This window comes from Schistocerca serialis, chromosome 7 (assembly GCF_023864345.2).
Source record: "Schistocerca serialis cubense isolate TAMUIC-IGC-003099 chromosome 7, iqSchSeri2.2, whole genome shotgun sequence".
NCBI classification, from domain to species: domain Eukaryota; kingdom Metazoa; phylum Arthropoda; class Insecta; order Orthoptera; family Acrididae; genus Schistocerca; species Schistocerca serialis.
The window spans coordinates 212,469,463-212,485,852 of NC_064644.1; the positions used below are offsets into that span (position 1 = coordinate 212,469,463).

At 42.9% G+C, this 16,390-nt stretch overlaps 1 protein-coding gene across 1 annotated transcript in view; it reads right to left on the reverse strand.

The window, feature by feature from the left end:
- LOC126412321 (glutathione S-transferase 1-like) overlaps window positions 1-14,020 on the reverse strand; it is a 57,625-nt gene extending 43,605 nt beyond the window's left edge. Inside the window, exon 1 of the mRNA XM_050081842.1 lies at window positions 13,890-14,020. The gene's annotated coding sequence lies outside the window, so the exon portion shown is untranslated. The remainder of the gene's footprint in view (window positions 1-13,889) is intronic.
- Window positions 14,021-16,390: the final 2,370 nt, after the last annotated feature.

A 16,390-nucleotide genomic window follows, 5' to 3' on the forward strand; every position in this document is an offset into this window, starting at 1 on the left:
GGATCTTTCTTCAAAATCTGCCCTTTTGTGAATCCAAGCAGGGGTCCTATTGAATGTTTCTGGCTAAAGTCAATCGTTGCATTTAGAGTCCTTATTTCAGATTTAAGTGTATTGATGGTTGCACGTAGTTCAATACCTTTTCCAGACTGTTTTAAGAGTTCGTTTAAATCGCCAATATCGTATGCACCAGATTCTATTTCAAGAATATCTTTTTCACCATTAATATCGAGATGCAGTTTATTGTTAGTGTTGGTGATATTCGGGATGCTGTTGTACGTCTCCAGTCCAATCAATGCAACACTCCATTGACCTGCACTCAAATCAATTGGTGGGAAGTAATTTGCACGCAATACAGATGACCGTCCTTTCAACGTCAAAAGTGTACGACATTGCATCTGAACGTCAACTGATGAATGAAGGTTTAAACATCCTGCTTATATATGTTAGTTCTTCTTCTTCTTCTTCTTCTTCTTTGTGAACGTCAAGAGAAAGATGATGCAAAGATGTCCGCAGAGGTATGTATTAAAGTCCTGATACCGTTGATAATTGTATAGTAACTGTCTTCTGTGAGTGAAGTATTGCTGTAATTCTTCGGGTGGTTGCAGGTCACCAAAGGAGTCGAAATAGTAGACTACCCCAGCGTCTTTCATAACGTACGCCACCCAGTGGGTGCCAGGACCTCCGACAACATCTAAATTCACAATACCGCATTCACCAGTTTTCCACATAGTCTTAGGTAATGTATCCCTCATAAACACACCACGGAATCTTGGTATCTTGAATTTATGTCTAACAAACTTAAGAAGGTCTGTATTTATGAGTGGTCGATCTGGTAGGACCGCTATTGGGCTTTTTTTTATTTATGAATAGACCAAGACCCTTCCTGTACGGTTTCAAGTATAGGCCTTTTCCAATGACTGCTGCTTCCATCATGCGGTTATGTCTTCTCGCCTCTTCTAACTGGGTTTGCGAGTTTTGCGCATTCTTGACTGTTCGAGCGATAGCTGCAGCCCCACCGGCGAGCGAAGCTACCGCTGAGAGCGCGGAGAGGGCTGGGATGAGAAAAGGAATAAAAGCGCCGGATGTCTTGGGTATTGGTAGAATGCGAGGTGCTTTAACGGATCTTCTCGTTGGTGATTCTTTGTCCTTCATTGCGTTTTTAGCTGCATACATCGCTGTCAGGATACAGTTCTTCAAACAACCCTTCTTGTTCTTCATGTTTAGTGCGCGACGTGCAGCGTTCATAACGCGCTTGAAATTCATCACTCCTAATCCTAACTTGATTTTTCCGCGCATGGTTTTATCAACTGCGAATGCCGCGATGCGTTGACCTATACCAATATCTTTTCTTTTCCGTATCGCCTTAGCTTTATCAGCTAAAATCCTATCTGCAATGTGACGACTTGGTAGATCTTTATCTGCTTCGTATGCAATGTCGTGTTTCATGCACGCTTCGTCAAGCAGATTCACTCCCTTATCACCTCGCGCCAAGCGTTTCTGAAGCTTTGTCCCAGGTCTGCAGTAGTTATATCCCGGGATGTGTAATTCCAAAGGTAGTTTGTCCAGAACACCACCGCCTCCTCTAATGCGCCTTCGATCGCGCATGTCAGGCTACTGTGGTGGTTGTGGACGATGAATGTTCATTATATAGCAAATCCCTGGCATCAATCCAACTGTTTTGTGTAGCAGGAAAACCAAGCCATTTGACTAGGGCTTTATTTCCAAGTCGTCTTATGACTCTCTCCACGAGAAAAAGATCTGGTTGTGAGCTCTTCTGCATCTCCTCAGTGTAGAAGGAGCCTGAAATTTCTTCACCTTTACTGTCTTTCAATAAATAAGTTCTAGGATTCGTTCGCTGCACATTTGAAACTGTAAATATCTCAGTTGACCAGTTCGGTAGGTATGATTTCTCAAATGAGGTTTTGTGTTTTGAGATACGCACCAAATCACCTACATTAAATTTTTGTTTGCGTGGATCCAGTATCTTAATGTGAAAGTATACCGTATCCATGAGTGTGTTATCACGAACATCAATTGGCCGCATTTTTATTGTGCTATGTTTGGTTCTATTATATTGAGCAATTATTTCTGGGAGGATATCTGTCCATTTGTATGAGCCACGAAGGTCAAACCGCATCCACATCCTGCCTTTTATTGTTCTGTTCAAGCGCTCTACGATACTTGCCTTCAGGTGAGTGAATGTCGAGTAGTGATGTATTCCATACCGCTGCATCACTGTCTTGAAGTACCTATTGTAGAGCTCATCACCATGATCGGTTTGGAGATTGTCCGGGCATCGATTGGTTCCTATCTGCAGCAAGCTTTCAAAAGCATCAGCGACATTTGGTCCGGTTTTTGTCTTGACTGGTACTGCCCATGCAAATTTGGAGTATGTATCAATAACAATTAAAATGTATTTGAAGCCATTATTCTCATGTGAATATTGTCGCATATCTACAAGATCAGCTTGCCACAAGTCATCCATCCCTTTAATCATGACATGCCTGCGCGGGTATGTTTTGCGTGCTGGTTTGTGTAGTTCTCGAGCTACGGTCTCCATACTTATTCGATGATACCTCTCTCTCGAAGCTCAGAGGTTATGGAGATAACTTCATTCGAATGAGCTGTATTACCTGCAGCAGCTGATGCCATGAGCAGACGTAGTCGGTCTATTAGTTCGTTGGGGTCGTCATAATATATATACTGAGGGACTCGATTGTTCACTGTCTTAAGACCAATGTCAATACCATCTCCGCTGCTGGCACCGTTGTTGTTGTTTTGGTCTTCAAGTATTGGTTTTATACTTCCTGTTGGTTAGGCTTTTGGTGATCTTGTGCACACCAGTCATGTGTAATATTTGACGGTACGTGTCCTTATCACTAACTGAATAATTTATAGGTTTTTTAGTTGGTCTTAGGAAAATAAGGTTCATTAAGCCTGGTGTTCGGTCAAACTGCCTATCAGCTATTTGTATTTTGTCTTCTGTTACAGTTATGGGATGCGCGCCCAACATGTACGGTCTTCCCGGGCTAACGCCGAATGTTCTATCTATCTGGCCTGGTGCGTGACTAATAATGAATTCATCAATGGCATGACTGTCGTTTTGGGTCGTTTTTGTTTTTGGTGAGAGCTGTCGGAGAGACTCAGTAACGGGCTTAAAGGTCTCTCTTAGTGTTTGCTGACGACCAATATGCCCTAACCTAAGCAACCGTAATTTCTCTCGGACTGCTGTACGCGCTTGAATGACTTTCTGTTTGGTCGTCGACATCTCAACGTATACTAATCAGACGTCTCTGCGACATGAGGCTTTATATATGCATTCATTTTCTTCAGCTTCTTAGTATGATCATGATCGCCCTTATCGACAACAATCAGGTCTACATCTATTTTTCCCTGAATATGATGGACCTTTTCAGTTAAGTCGGTTACTTTCTTACTGACTTGATTAACTAGCTCATTTAACGCATTCACCATTCTCAGAAGGGTTTCGTAATAGGTCTCTAGTTCCTTGCGCATACTTGCAACTTTAAGAGCCATAGCTTGAATTTTCGCATCCATGTACAAGCGAATGTTCTGTCTGTGTACACCAATCATCTCAGGTTGAGAGGTGGACATACGCGCGAATTTGTCCATGGTATGACGTAGACTGATGTGCTAACGTCTATTACCTTCTTATATATGCAAAAATTCTTGAAAGTTTCGTCTGTATCTACCATCATACAGTTTTCTTGTTTTATCAATAACGAGAAACCCATACTGTCAATGGTTCCAACAGTCTGCACATATCTTTAAGAAATCATTGAACGACATATCCGTCCCCACATGTGCTTGGTAAATGTGTCTTAAATTAAGATTGTCTTGCTTGAAGGCTATAATGAGATTTGCGTTATCCCTAACAAGTTGTTTGGGGATTCTGGAATATGTTTGACTTAGATAAAATACGTCAGCACCCATATGGCGACCGAAAGAGAAATATTTTCGAATTTGGTCTTGGTTTTCTACTGCAACATCGTCAAATATGAATACTGTGTTTGGTTTTGTTTCTTCAGGTGGGGGGATATCAGAGCTTTCACTGAATGTTGTGTATGTAACGCCATCTACACCTCGAAATATCTCATGCAATAGCTGATACTTGGGTTGAAAGAGTGTTTTTGAGAATAGACCGACATGTTCAAATCGGACACCTTGCACATGAGTTAGCAGCGTCATGAGGACATTAGTCTTGCCGCAGTTGGATGGGCCTACAATAATTGCTCTTATATTATCGGGAAGGAGAATTCCATTTTTCTTGTTCTTCTTCTTCTTCTGCTCATCACTTGAATCTTCACATGACCAGTCACCAACAACAAAGTCCTTGTGGCGAGGGTGCTTCACCCAGCCAGCCATGATAGTAAATGAGCCATGTACAAACAAGTACTTGACATATATAGAAAATATAACTGAGAGGATAATAATAATATTTGTGTGTAGCCAGTATAGTTCGATCAATTAACCGATTGAGCTATACTGCCTACACGAGGAACACGTGTATGAAGAGTAAGATGGTCATAATTTGAGTAGAATTAAAAAATTATTGGATCAATTTTATTATAATAGGAGTGGTGGTCTGAAATAAAAGAGAAACAGGCGATAAGATTAGATATAAATTATTTATTTAAAAATCATACATTGGATGTACTATTTCTGGGGTGTTATCATAATCTGCACGTTTCTTCTTAGAACCTGTGCAATATATACCAAATAATTCTCTTTGGTTGGCAATAAATTCTGCACGTATCTCACGCAATCCGATAGGTGACTCTGAGCACTCTGGTTTTTGACACACGCATTTCAATTGGAAGTCTGTAATTTTAATGGCCATATGCGAACGAAGATGCTGCTCAAAATCGTCAATATGTATATTATTAACACGTAGAGAGTTTTTAACATCACTATATGCTGCCTCTATGCTAGGAACCCAACGATTCAGTCTCTCGAGAGCAAACCGTATAGAGGAGTCTAGGTTGAATAATTTGATAACTGACGGATGCCTTAGATAGACGCTGTCGACACCTGATTTAATGCATAAGGCGCAGTCATCATATACAGTAGTAATGGAAAGTGTGACATCGGCAAGACGAATTTCTGGTGGGGAATGAGTTGGATCATATTCGGTGGTCATTTGTTGATTGATGTAGCGCCCTGCATGACAGATCCCGGCCCAGTCGAACTCGGAAATCGGGACTTTAACACTTTTGGAAATATTTTCAATCTCCATTATAGCTTGGATCCCCCAGACATGATGGACGTCTATAGCAATGTTCACACGTTTGGAACCACTGGAGGTTAAATTATATGTCGTGGTGAATAGTGTAGCCGCACTAGACGTATTCTTTTTATTTACAGTATCTAAACTCGGTGGTTGCACTATCACGGGAGTGTTCGATTGTGATGAGTTATATGTAGGCATCCAGTACTGACCACCATTTAGTTGATCTTTAACACCACCAGTGGTTGAAGTCGTTGTGTGGTGAGCAGATCGAGCGTCTTCATCACACAAGTTGCTGAGTGGGACGGAGAGCAGCAACTCCTTGTCCTGCTCCAACATGTGAGCTAGGTGGGCTACAGGATCCCACGTGGTCGCTACTGGATCAGATGAGTCGGCTGTCGCTGGCGTAGGTCCGGATGAGATAGTTAACGAAGCTAATGATGATGCAGGTTCGGACGCGTCTGCCGAGCTAAGCATGGTGGCGCTTGACTCTGTTGAAAAAAGAAGATGAATGATTAGATATTAGCGAATAAGTGAAAACATTGAATAATAAGGATAATGAACGAGATAGAATAATGTAAAATATGATACTTACTTTTCCGTTTGATCCTGTTCTGAGTGACTGCACTGGAGGTCGACTGGTGCTTCATGATTGTTCTTCTTAGTCTCCCGCTGACTGAGTGACCAAGACTGAGGTCCCGGAACTTAACCTATATATGTCCTACAATGAGGTCATAGGATAGTTGAATCCTATTGGTAGAAGTCGAACATGTGGCTCAATTAAGGGATCGTATTGGATGCACCCATTTCCACCACCCCACAACACCATCAGCTGACTTGATGACAGATTACTCTGGTGGTGGTAATAAAGACTAGAGAGGCAACACGTGCCGGATACACTGCGTGCGACCTTGTTGTTGTCGAATAACGATGCTTTGGAATGGTGGCGGTGTTATCAAAACAGTTCATAATGTCTCTGGCGTCAAGGCCGCCATCGTGGATAATGGTATTTTGGAATGGGACCGGCCTTGTTACAATACTTATGGTTAGAGTCGGTGGCGACCCTAATCTTCTCACGTCAATGTCATAAGCAATAAGTATTTCCATTCCCAATAATAACGTAATAACCCGTAGTGACAGGTTAGTTACACCAGTACCTTACATTCGTTTACGAACAGGGTCGATTTTAACTCCCTACACCAAGTGTCTGTCCTCTGCAGGTCTTTCTGCATTTCGCTACAATTTTCTAGCGTTGCGACTTCTTTGTATACAACATCATCTGCGAAAAGTCTCATCCAACGAAGCTACAAAGCGTTGAAGTTATATGCGCCGGCCCCTTATATGTACGTATACACAGGATGATTCCGTGAAGTTACAATCATTCAAGGGCTATGGAGAAATATAAATTTATCAATTTGAGGTAAGGAATCTGGTCTGGAAGCGGCTGAGTCTGTAGTTATAATCGAAAATCGTTCTGATACCTCGGGCAGTGGAATACGTGTACCGATACTGTTGTTGCTAAGATTTTAGGGTAGGAAATTTTCAAAGGAAGTAGTATGGACCAAAACAAGAAGAAATGTCCAGTTCACATGAGTTATAAGATGCATAGCTGAGGAACTACGACCACTTGTTCATCTTCACTACTGTGAAACACATCTCTGTTGAACAATTGCTCATAACTCTCACGGTATGCACTTTACGGCCCTTGTTTACTTGACTTTTTATGTTTTGGTCCATATTACCGCCTCTGTAAGTTGCGTATGCTCAGTGTTAGCAACAACAGTACCAGCACATGAATTCAACTGTCAGAGGTATCAGAACGATTGTTCCTTTTAACATTCGACTCGTTTGTTTGCCTCAAATTAATACATTTATACCTCTCTATCAGCCCTAAAATTTTGCATCATCACCACGGTATCAGAACGATTGTTCCTTTTAACTTTCGACCCGTTTGTTTGCCTCGAATTTTATACTTCAACAGTACCAGCACATGAATTCAACTGTCAGAGGTATCAGAATGATTGTTCCTTTTAACATTCGACTCGTTTGTTTGCCTCAAATTAATACATTTATACCTCTCCATCAGCCCTAAAATTTTGCATCATCACCACGGTATCAGAACGATTGTTCCTTTTAACTTTCGACCCGTTTGTTTGCCTCGAATCTTATACTTCTTCATCAGCCCTGAAAGTTTGCGACATCACCATGGAATCGCCCTGTATCTATAGGTACACAGGCGTCGTCCGTCTGCGAGTTCGGCGCTCCTTAGCGTGGTTTGATGACGTTTCCTGACACGGTTCCTATCCTCATTTTGTTCGGAAGGCACCTTCTACATCCTCGAAGTTTCTCGGTGTAGTTGTGAAACACCCTGCGTGTACTGTGAAAAATGGGCCTAACAGTCCCTTGGGGTACGCCCGAAGTCACTTTTATGTCTGAAGACTTCTACCCATTGAGAATGTCATGCTGTGTTCTGTTTGCTAGACACTGTTCAGTCCAATCACACAGTTGGTCTATGCTCGTATCTTGTTCATTAAGCGGCAGAGCACATTCTCCAGTTGGACAGAGATGGGAAGGTAATCGACCGTGTCCTCTTTAATAGAGCCATTCCGGTATTTGATTTCACCGACCCAGGGAAACCTTGGGAAATACACACCTCGATGGACGAACGGGGAATCTGACCTTGTACTCCCGACTGAGTCCACTAAGTCAGCAGGCCTAGTAAAAGTTGAAGAGGAGATATGCACTAATCATCGAAAAGATCTGGATCTATTATTAAGTGCACAGAGTTTCAGGACGGAAGTTACTCTTACATACGCTGCTGGTCATTGACATTGCAGCACCATGCAGACAGAATGCAACAGATATCAATTTGGCATGAAGTGTACTTCATGCCTAGATGTACAAATGAACAGTATTTCGTGCAACAGCTCAAAGTAGTTGGGAGTAACTGCATTTACAGTCTATATGTTGCTCTTTCCGCCTTGACCCGCACGATTGTTGTGGTTTGGTTTTTAATTTGCCGCGGGTCAACTACATCACTTTTCTGTTTCACTCCGGACTGCAACGATTGTGCGAGTTCACGGTTTTGCCAGCTTTTTTATTCCATTTTGTGACTACCGGAGGGCAACATATCGCTTAAAACTTAAACAAGACAGAGGCATGCGTCTCCGAGGTAAATACAACATATTTTCGCATATTTCGTTAGTTTAAGGAAATTCCTGCATATTTTTAGGCTGGTAAGGTTTTACTTAACATATATAAGATATTTCAGCAAATGCATGAAGTGCCATTTGGGTGTTACACTTGTCTGTACTTTGAGTAGCACGATCATGCTAGAGATATATTGAATAAACGGTCACCATGATAATTTTTTTCAGTTTTTTTACCCGATTCTACAGATTATAATGAATGGAAATTGGTACATTTCAGATAACGGTTAAAACATTCTTTCAGGGCGGAAAGAATTAAGGAAGAATTATACAACGGGTTTCTCATTCGTAAGCTGTATTTGGATATTGTTCATGAGAAGATCGCGTTACGCTTCGTGTAAGACAGAGGGACGTGTAAGAGCACATGTCAGGATTCAACAACAGTAGGATCGTGGCCTATTGAAACAGCAGTTTATTTCTTTTGCAGTATTGCTGCTCGCGTTGTTCGAGGCCAAAACTGTAAATGTAATATCCAAGATATTTGTTCGAGAAGGCCATACCCACCGTCATGCAAGATCTCAACGGCTCCATGTGACCAGCGCCCGACAGGACAGGTATACTGTTCGCTCGGCCGTGAAGGATCGAACAGACTTGTCACGCACGTAGTGCCAGGAAATGGGCGCGTCAACAGTTTTTCCCAAGCAATCTATGATAATTTTTTTTTGGGAATACCAATAAACAGTGCCCCTCACCTTACCAGCTGACAAAATAGTCTTTGCATTCTTCCGTGCACTTTCATCAACCTTCGTCCACTGTTTTGACTGCCGTTTTGACTCTGATGTACAATGATTCATCAAAGTTTTATGAATTCACTAATCCGTGCAAAAAGCCTTGCGGTTTAAGATTGCCAGACATTGTGTTTAAATGTCGTGTCGGATGTGCTTTTTGTCGATTGTGAGCAATCGCGGCACCCAACTCGCACGCAACTTCTTCACTGTCAATTCTCCGCGCAGGATGTTATGCACTCGCTCAGTTGAGTTGCCTACAGTCTCAGCAATCCCACGAATTTTTGTCTGACGGTCTTGCATTGTCATGTCATGGATTTTCTCAGTTCTTTTCTTCCTGTGGCCTCAATTGGACGGATAAAGCGTGCTTCGTCTTTGGTGCTTGCTCACCCATGTTTAAGTTCATTAGCCCAAAAATAAATGGTCTCCAATGATGGTGCCGTGTCCTCGCACATTTTGTTTCGATTTGTATGGCTGTCCAGCCCTTCAAATGAAATGTTTAATAACAGCATGCAACTCTGTTTCGTCCTCTTCACCAATACAGACCAGTTCAGACGGCTGTCAACGATAGGTACGCTGTACATTGTTGAAATTATTTATAGGATTCTTGGGACAATCAGTCTTACAAATTGTGATGGAGGAACAAAAATGTTCCAGTCTTTCGTGGAAATTTCCTACACTTATCAAACTACTCTCGTGGCCGTGTTTGGGGGCTCTAATGAGGACAAATGATATCATATTGTATTCACCGTCGTCTCATAAGCTCGGGTATGGTTCGATGGCGTTCCGCTGGGGACACAACACAATGTCCTCTAGTTCACATTGCCGATAATTTGGACAGCAGCTGCTGTATTTGTGCCTTCTTGAGGCTGGTTGCTCTGCCCTAGCTTCCAAATCTCATTCAACAAGACAACACGAGACACCAAGTTTCAGTACCGTCCTGACCTACCTCGATACAGAGCGAATTCGACTGTTGCCTCGGGCAGCACGCTCTCCATATCTCTCACCTTGTGAAACCATTTCATAGTGGGTGACGGGGAGGATGGTATTCTACCACTCGCCACCTACTACAATTGATGAGTTCCAGCATAGAGCTGAAGCAACATGCAATAATGTAATTATACGTCATCCAACCTCAGTTTGACTCGTTACACAGACAGATTAGAGCCATTTTTGTTTCCCGAGGTGGCAGGCCCGTGCACTAAATTTCGCGCCATACACACCTTAAAATCAACCATAAATTTAGTCATGTATTCTTCCTACTATACGCACAGCAAACAGAATTGCGTTATTTGCTGTCATTTCCAGTATTGCAGTTTTAAACAATATACTTGAGTATGTTGTACCAGAACGTTTTGGTGGTAAAAAAGAAACAGTGCGATTTAACTCCATGTCGACATGGCAGTATCATATACGGAAGCTTAAATTGGTCAGGCACAGGTACTTAAAGTGACTGTGTCCTTTTTAAAAGAACTATCTCGGCGTTTTCCTTCGGCTTGCAAGGGGTCCATTGTTGTACAATTAGGAAACCATTTGATTCCTTTGTAAGTTGAATATACGAGCTTTTTTCTGTAATGCTGGTAAAAATCTTGTATCCAGAATGAAATTTTACTCTGCAGTGGAATGTGCGTTGATATGAAACTTCCTGGCTGATTAAAATTGTGTGCCGGACCGAGCACTTGCCCGCGAATGGCAAAGGTCCTGAGTTCGAGTCTCGGTCTGGCACACAGCTTTAATCAGCCAGAAAATTTTATATCAACGCACACTCCGCTTTGCCGTTCTCGGGCAGGTGCTCGGTCCGACACATAGTTTTAATCTGCCAGGAAGTTTCAAAAATCTTGTACATTACGGAGAGGAGGCTGATGGTTCTAGCTTCTTTTGTTTCTTGCGTGTGGTCCTTCTTGTGAAATACAATGCTTACAGCATTATCTCGGTTTTGAGGAAACACAGTTATTTCTGAGACAATCTGTAAATAATTTTGCAAGGTTTTTGTCCTTTCTACCATAACATCTCCTGACGCCTTACCTTTCTTCACACCAAGAATGTCATTAATTGCATTATTAAACATCTGTCTCGAGTTCACTTAACTATACAAGCGCTCAAAGAAGGCTTGTAATGCCTGTAAAATTCTCTGTTTATAGTTAGTTACTGCATTTATAACATACTTCATTGAGGACTATATGAGGGGCATCCAATGCGTAATGCAACACTTTTTTGTCTGAAAGCAGGTTGGTCTCATTCAGGATTCCATAACACCATGTTATTCCCCGGTCTTTCAGTTACGAAACCCTATTTTTCAACATAATCTCCGTTCAATGCGACGGCCTTACACCACCGTACTGGGAGGGCCTGTATGCTCGCATGGTACCACTCTATTGGTGGATGTTGGAGCCAACGCCTTGCTGCATTAATAACCTCCCCATCGTCGACACACTGCTTCCCGAGGAGTGCATACTTCACTGGGCTAAACAGAAGACGCCGGAAGATGCGAGATCTGGGCTGTAGGCGGATGAGGTAGAACAGTTCGATCAAGTTTTGCGAGCCCCTGTCGTGTGCGCAGACGTGTGAAGCGTTATATAAACGGAGAAGTTCGTTTGTATTTTTGTGGTAAAGAATACGCTACAGTCGTTTCTTCAGTTTCCTGAGGAGTCACAGATGCACGCGGGAGATTGGACAGGTTTGGGCGACCTTGTTGCAATGATGACAGAGGCGTTCCCCAACAACTCATGCTTTTGTTCACTGTTAGGTCTCCGTAAATATTCTGCAAGAGCCTATAAATACCTCTGATGCTCTGGTTTCGCACCAAAAGAAACTCAGTGACAATTCGCTGCTGAACGTACCTCCGTTACAGACGCCGTTTTGAAGCCTAAGTGTAGCGCCAGCACCTATGGGAGCTTCATGAAGCTGTAGGGGCTGAAGGGGGAATATTCCACGACGTCACACAATAAAGTCCGCATTTTAAACCGAAATTCGACGACAAAAATAATATGTTGCGTTACCTATAACACCAGTCGTATAGCAGAAACCAGCAATTTAGCGGTCCTGATCAGCTCTGCTGCAAATTGGTCAAAATGCTTTATTCTGTTTTATAATTTTAATTTCATTTTACAGTCCAGTAAAAAGTGGCGAGACTGATCCGCATTTCAGTTCGCGAACACCATGTATACCATTGTTCAGGTGTCTCGGAATTGTAACTCTCTACACAAATCCCACCGTGTTGTTGTTTACGGTATTGACTCACTGAGAAGAAACTACATCACACATTCAGAGAACATTAGATGGAAAAACGATATGCACTGGGAGAAAACTTTCTTAACCACACATTACTAAGCCCTCATAAAATCTACGATTGCAGTAGGATATGAAACAGGATATTTTGTACTTAATTTGGTATGTACTATATCACTGGAGATCTAATAATTGTCGTTCACTAATGCATAACCTGTACCTTGTGACTTCCTTTGAATAAAATGTGGAGTAGTAAACCTTACAATGGTTTAGCAACAACAAAATTTTTCCCCCTTTAGAGTTATAGCTTTAAACATTGTATAGAAAGATGTGCACTATTCAGCAGATTTTATTTTCAGTACACTTCAAGTAGAACTGAAAAAAAACTGAGTGAGGAACAGCAAGTCTTCAAATTCAAATTAAAATGTTTCTATATGACACTCCTTGTGTTCTGTACAGGAGTTCTCGCAGTAGTTCAGAACCTTCTTCTAACTTTCTAATCAGCATTCCGTAAACCATATATTGACTTGTGCCATGACAAAAAGGCTTTGGCTCGCGTAACTGAAGGAACTAACAAACAGAGATACTGGACCCATTAGGGAAATTTTCACTGCTAATTTAAAAGGCAGATTATCCTTGTAAGCTGTGTGTTATGTCATCTCATTTGTTAATTTATATACTAAACCATATATTGACTTGTGCCATGACAAAAAGGCTTTGGCTCGCGTAGCTGAAGGAACCTAACAAATAGAGAGGTACCGGACCCAAAAGGGAAATTTTCTCCGCTAATTTAAAAGGCACATTGTCCTTGTAAGCTGTGTGTTATGTCATCTCATTTGGTAATTCATATACTAAACCATATACTGACTTGTGCCATGACAAAAAGGCTTTGGCTCGCGTAGCTGAAGGAACCTAACAAATAGAGAGGTACCGGACCCAAAAGGAAAATTTTCTCCGCTAATGTAAAAGACAGATTGTCCTTGTAAGCTGTGTGTTATGTCATCTCATTTGGTAATTCATATACTCTCCAGTGTTTCCAATGCAGGAACGTTAGTACTCCAATAAGGAAATGGAATCTAAAGCCGTCCAGAAGAAAGATGGTTCAAACGGCTCTGAGCACTGTGAGACTTAACTTCTGAGGTCATCAGTCCCCTAGAACTTAGAACTACTTAAACCTAACTAACTTAAGGACATCACACACATCCATGCCCGAGGCAGGATTCGAACCTGCGACCGTAGCGGTTGTGCGGTTCCCGACTGTAGCGCCTAGAACCGTTCGGACACTCCGGCCGGCCCAGAAAAAAGAAAAGAAGAAATATGGCGGATAGCGGAGATATAGTAGCAGTGTTTATAATCTGCCTGATGTTGACGCCAATCGCTCACTTGAGTTCAGTTTTGCATCCTGCACGCTCAGCGTCATTTAAATTCCTTCATTATCTCAAGAGCCGCGCGCCTGCGCAGCAGCGGGAGCTGCCTCACCTTATGACGCTGAAACAGCGTTACGTGGCAAGGACGTAGTGACCGCCGGCCGTCTCAGAGGGGAAGCCACAAGCGGGGGCAGGCGAACCCGCGTGTCGGCCTGACGAGGCGGATCAGCTGGCCGGCATGCCTTGCCGACCGCCAGCTGCGTGCCGAGCTAAACACAGCCAGCTGTCTGGGCTGCCCTCAAACAGCTGGCACGTTGTTTATGCGTACTTCGCTTTCGGCCAATCACCGAGCTGTAACACTCCTCGTCTGAAAACTTTCCAGGCAGCTGTCTCAGCGACGCTGCGTCTTATTGCAGACAGTTAGTTTCACGTTCCACGAATCATTTTGCACGATAAATCGTAAATTAACTTTGACACCGCAAATTAATTTGTATTTATGATTGGGTGGTGAATACGTCTGAAGGGGGAGAATGTCTTCAGCTCGCGCCTCGTATTACCTCATACCCGCCACCTTTTACACATTACAATCATAGAAATTCTTCTACGGATTGGGAGTCGTGAGCGAGAAACTTTCTCAGTTTCTTTTCAAATTTTATTTTTCTGTCTGTCAGAGATTTTATATCACTCGGTTAGTGACCAAAAATTTTTGTTACAGCACTGTGCCCCCTTTTTATGCTAAAGACATCCTCAATGTGGAGCAATGAATGTCATTTTTCCTTCTGGTATTGTAATGGTGTAATCATTGATCCTTTTGAACTGTACTTGATTATTTACAAAAAACTTCATTTTGGTTCCTGTTTCACTGATTTCTAGGAAATCACATTATGGAACTTTCCGGGTTCTCCTACTCAGTGCCCAAAAGTAATGAGTAGGCGTTTGCTGTGATCTTGGTCGTAGGCTGCTGAAGCCCGTGCCGTGAATTTGTCTCCTTACAGCGTGACAGAAATGGCTTCATCAAGCCTCACTTTCTTCAGGAGTACGACGTGACTTCCGTTCGTCAGACACTGGCAGTCAACACTTCCAGCGCCGGCCGCTGTGGCCGAGCGGTTCTAGGCGCTCCAGTCCGGAACCGCGCTGCTGCTACGGTCGCAGGTTCGAGTCCTGCCTCGGGCATGGATGTGTGTGATGTCCTTAGGTTAGTTAGGTTTAAGTAGTTCTAAGTCTAGGGGACTAATGACCTCCGATGTTAAGTCCCATAGTGGTTAGAACCATTTGAACCATCACTTCCAGCGGTTTATGTGTGTTGAAACATTCTCTCTGCGATATCCAAGATCCACCCTGGACACTGGTGACCTCTGAAACGCGAATACTTGTTTGACCTCCGGTAATTTTTGAGCCATGCGCCTTGCACCGATTATCATCTCACGTACAAGTCATTCAATTCGCCGCGTGCTGCTATGTTCACTAACTACTTGTCTGTAAGAGACTGCCCTCACGCCAATGCCGTATGTAACCCAAACCTTCGGTCTTTGGGTTGGGTGATTACGTGATGATGTTACAGTATTTAGGGGATGATAGACAAGGGTAAATGTCCCAATGTGAGGTAAGGGAGCCTAGTCCGGAAATGACCGAACCGAAAAGTATAAGCGAAAATCCTCTGAAGTTCCTCGTTATCCTCAGCAGCGCTCGAACGGAGGCCCCAGCTTCCACCACAGATCATTAAGTACGTAATTCCTACTGAATGCTGTCCAATACCCTCAGATAATTTCCCTCATTATACAAGCTGTTACATTCACAAAAGCCGTTCAAAATGGGGTCCTCCAGCGTCAATACAGGAGTGAAATTGTCGCCCGAAGTTCTGTCGTACCCGTGTTGAGGTCCCCAGTGTAGTTTGAACAGACAGAGAGAACTCTTGCCAGGAGATCCTCTACAGTCTTGACAGGCGTCTCTTACACAACACCTTCTACATGGTCCCACAAGTAGAAGTCAAGTGGGGTGGTGGGATGGCATCAGTGAACGTGCTGGTCAAGAAACAGGACCTCCTCCTCCTATCCACTTTTCGAGGAATGCGCAGGTGTTGACTTGTCTGATTCAGGTGTTGACGAACCTTCCGTCCAAAGTGAGGTTGGGCACCAAGATGTTGGAACCACATCCGTTGAGGAGTAACAGGTGGAGTATGTTCCAGAAACCTGGGTAGAATGTCTCTGATAAACACTGCACACTACCGTATTTAAGTGCGGAAGAAGAAGAAAAAGGGGCTAGTACATAATCACTGACTATGACTGCCCACTTGCTGACTGGTAATCTAAGTTGATGACTCTGTGCGGCTATAGAGTGGGAATTTTCATTTAACCAAACATGATTACTGCGACCATTTAGCATTTCGTCTCTTTTGAAACAGGCTTCATCCGTGAAAAGTACATGCACAGGAAAGTGAGGTCTATGGCGATACAACTACTATTGGCTGAACATGACACGAGGTCCGAAGACAGCAGGAATAAAAGCTTGCATTTTCTGTGAATGGTAAGAGTGTAGCTACATTTTCCGTAATACTCGACACATCCATTTCACGGGCAGTTGATTGAGTGCTGATAGCATACGTCTCATTCACTC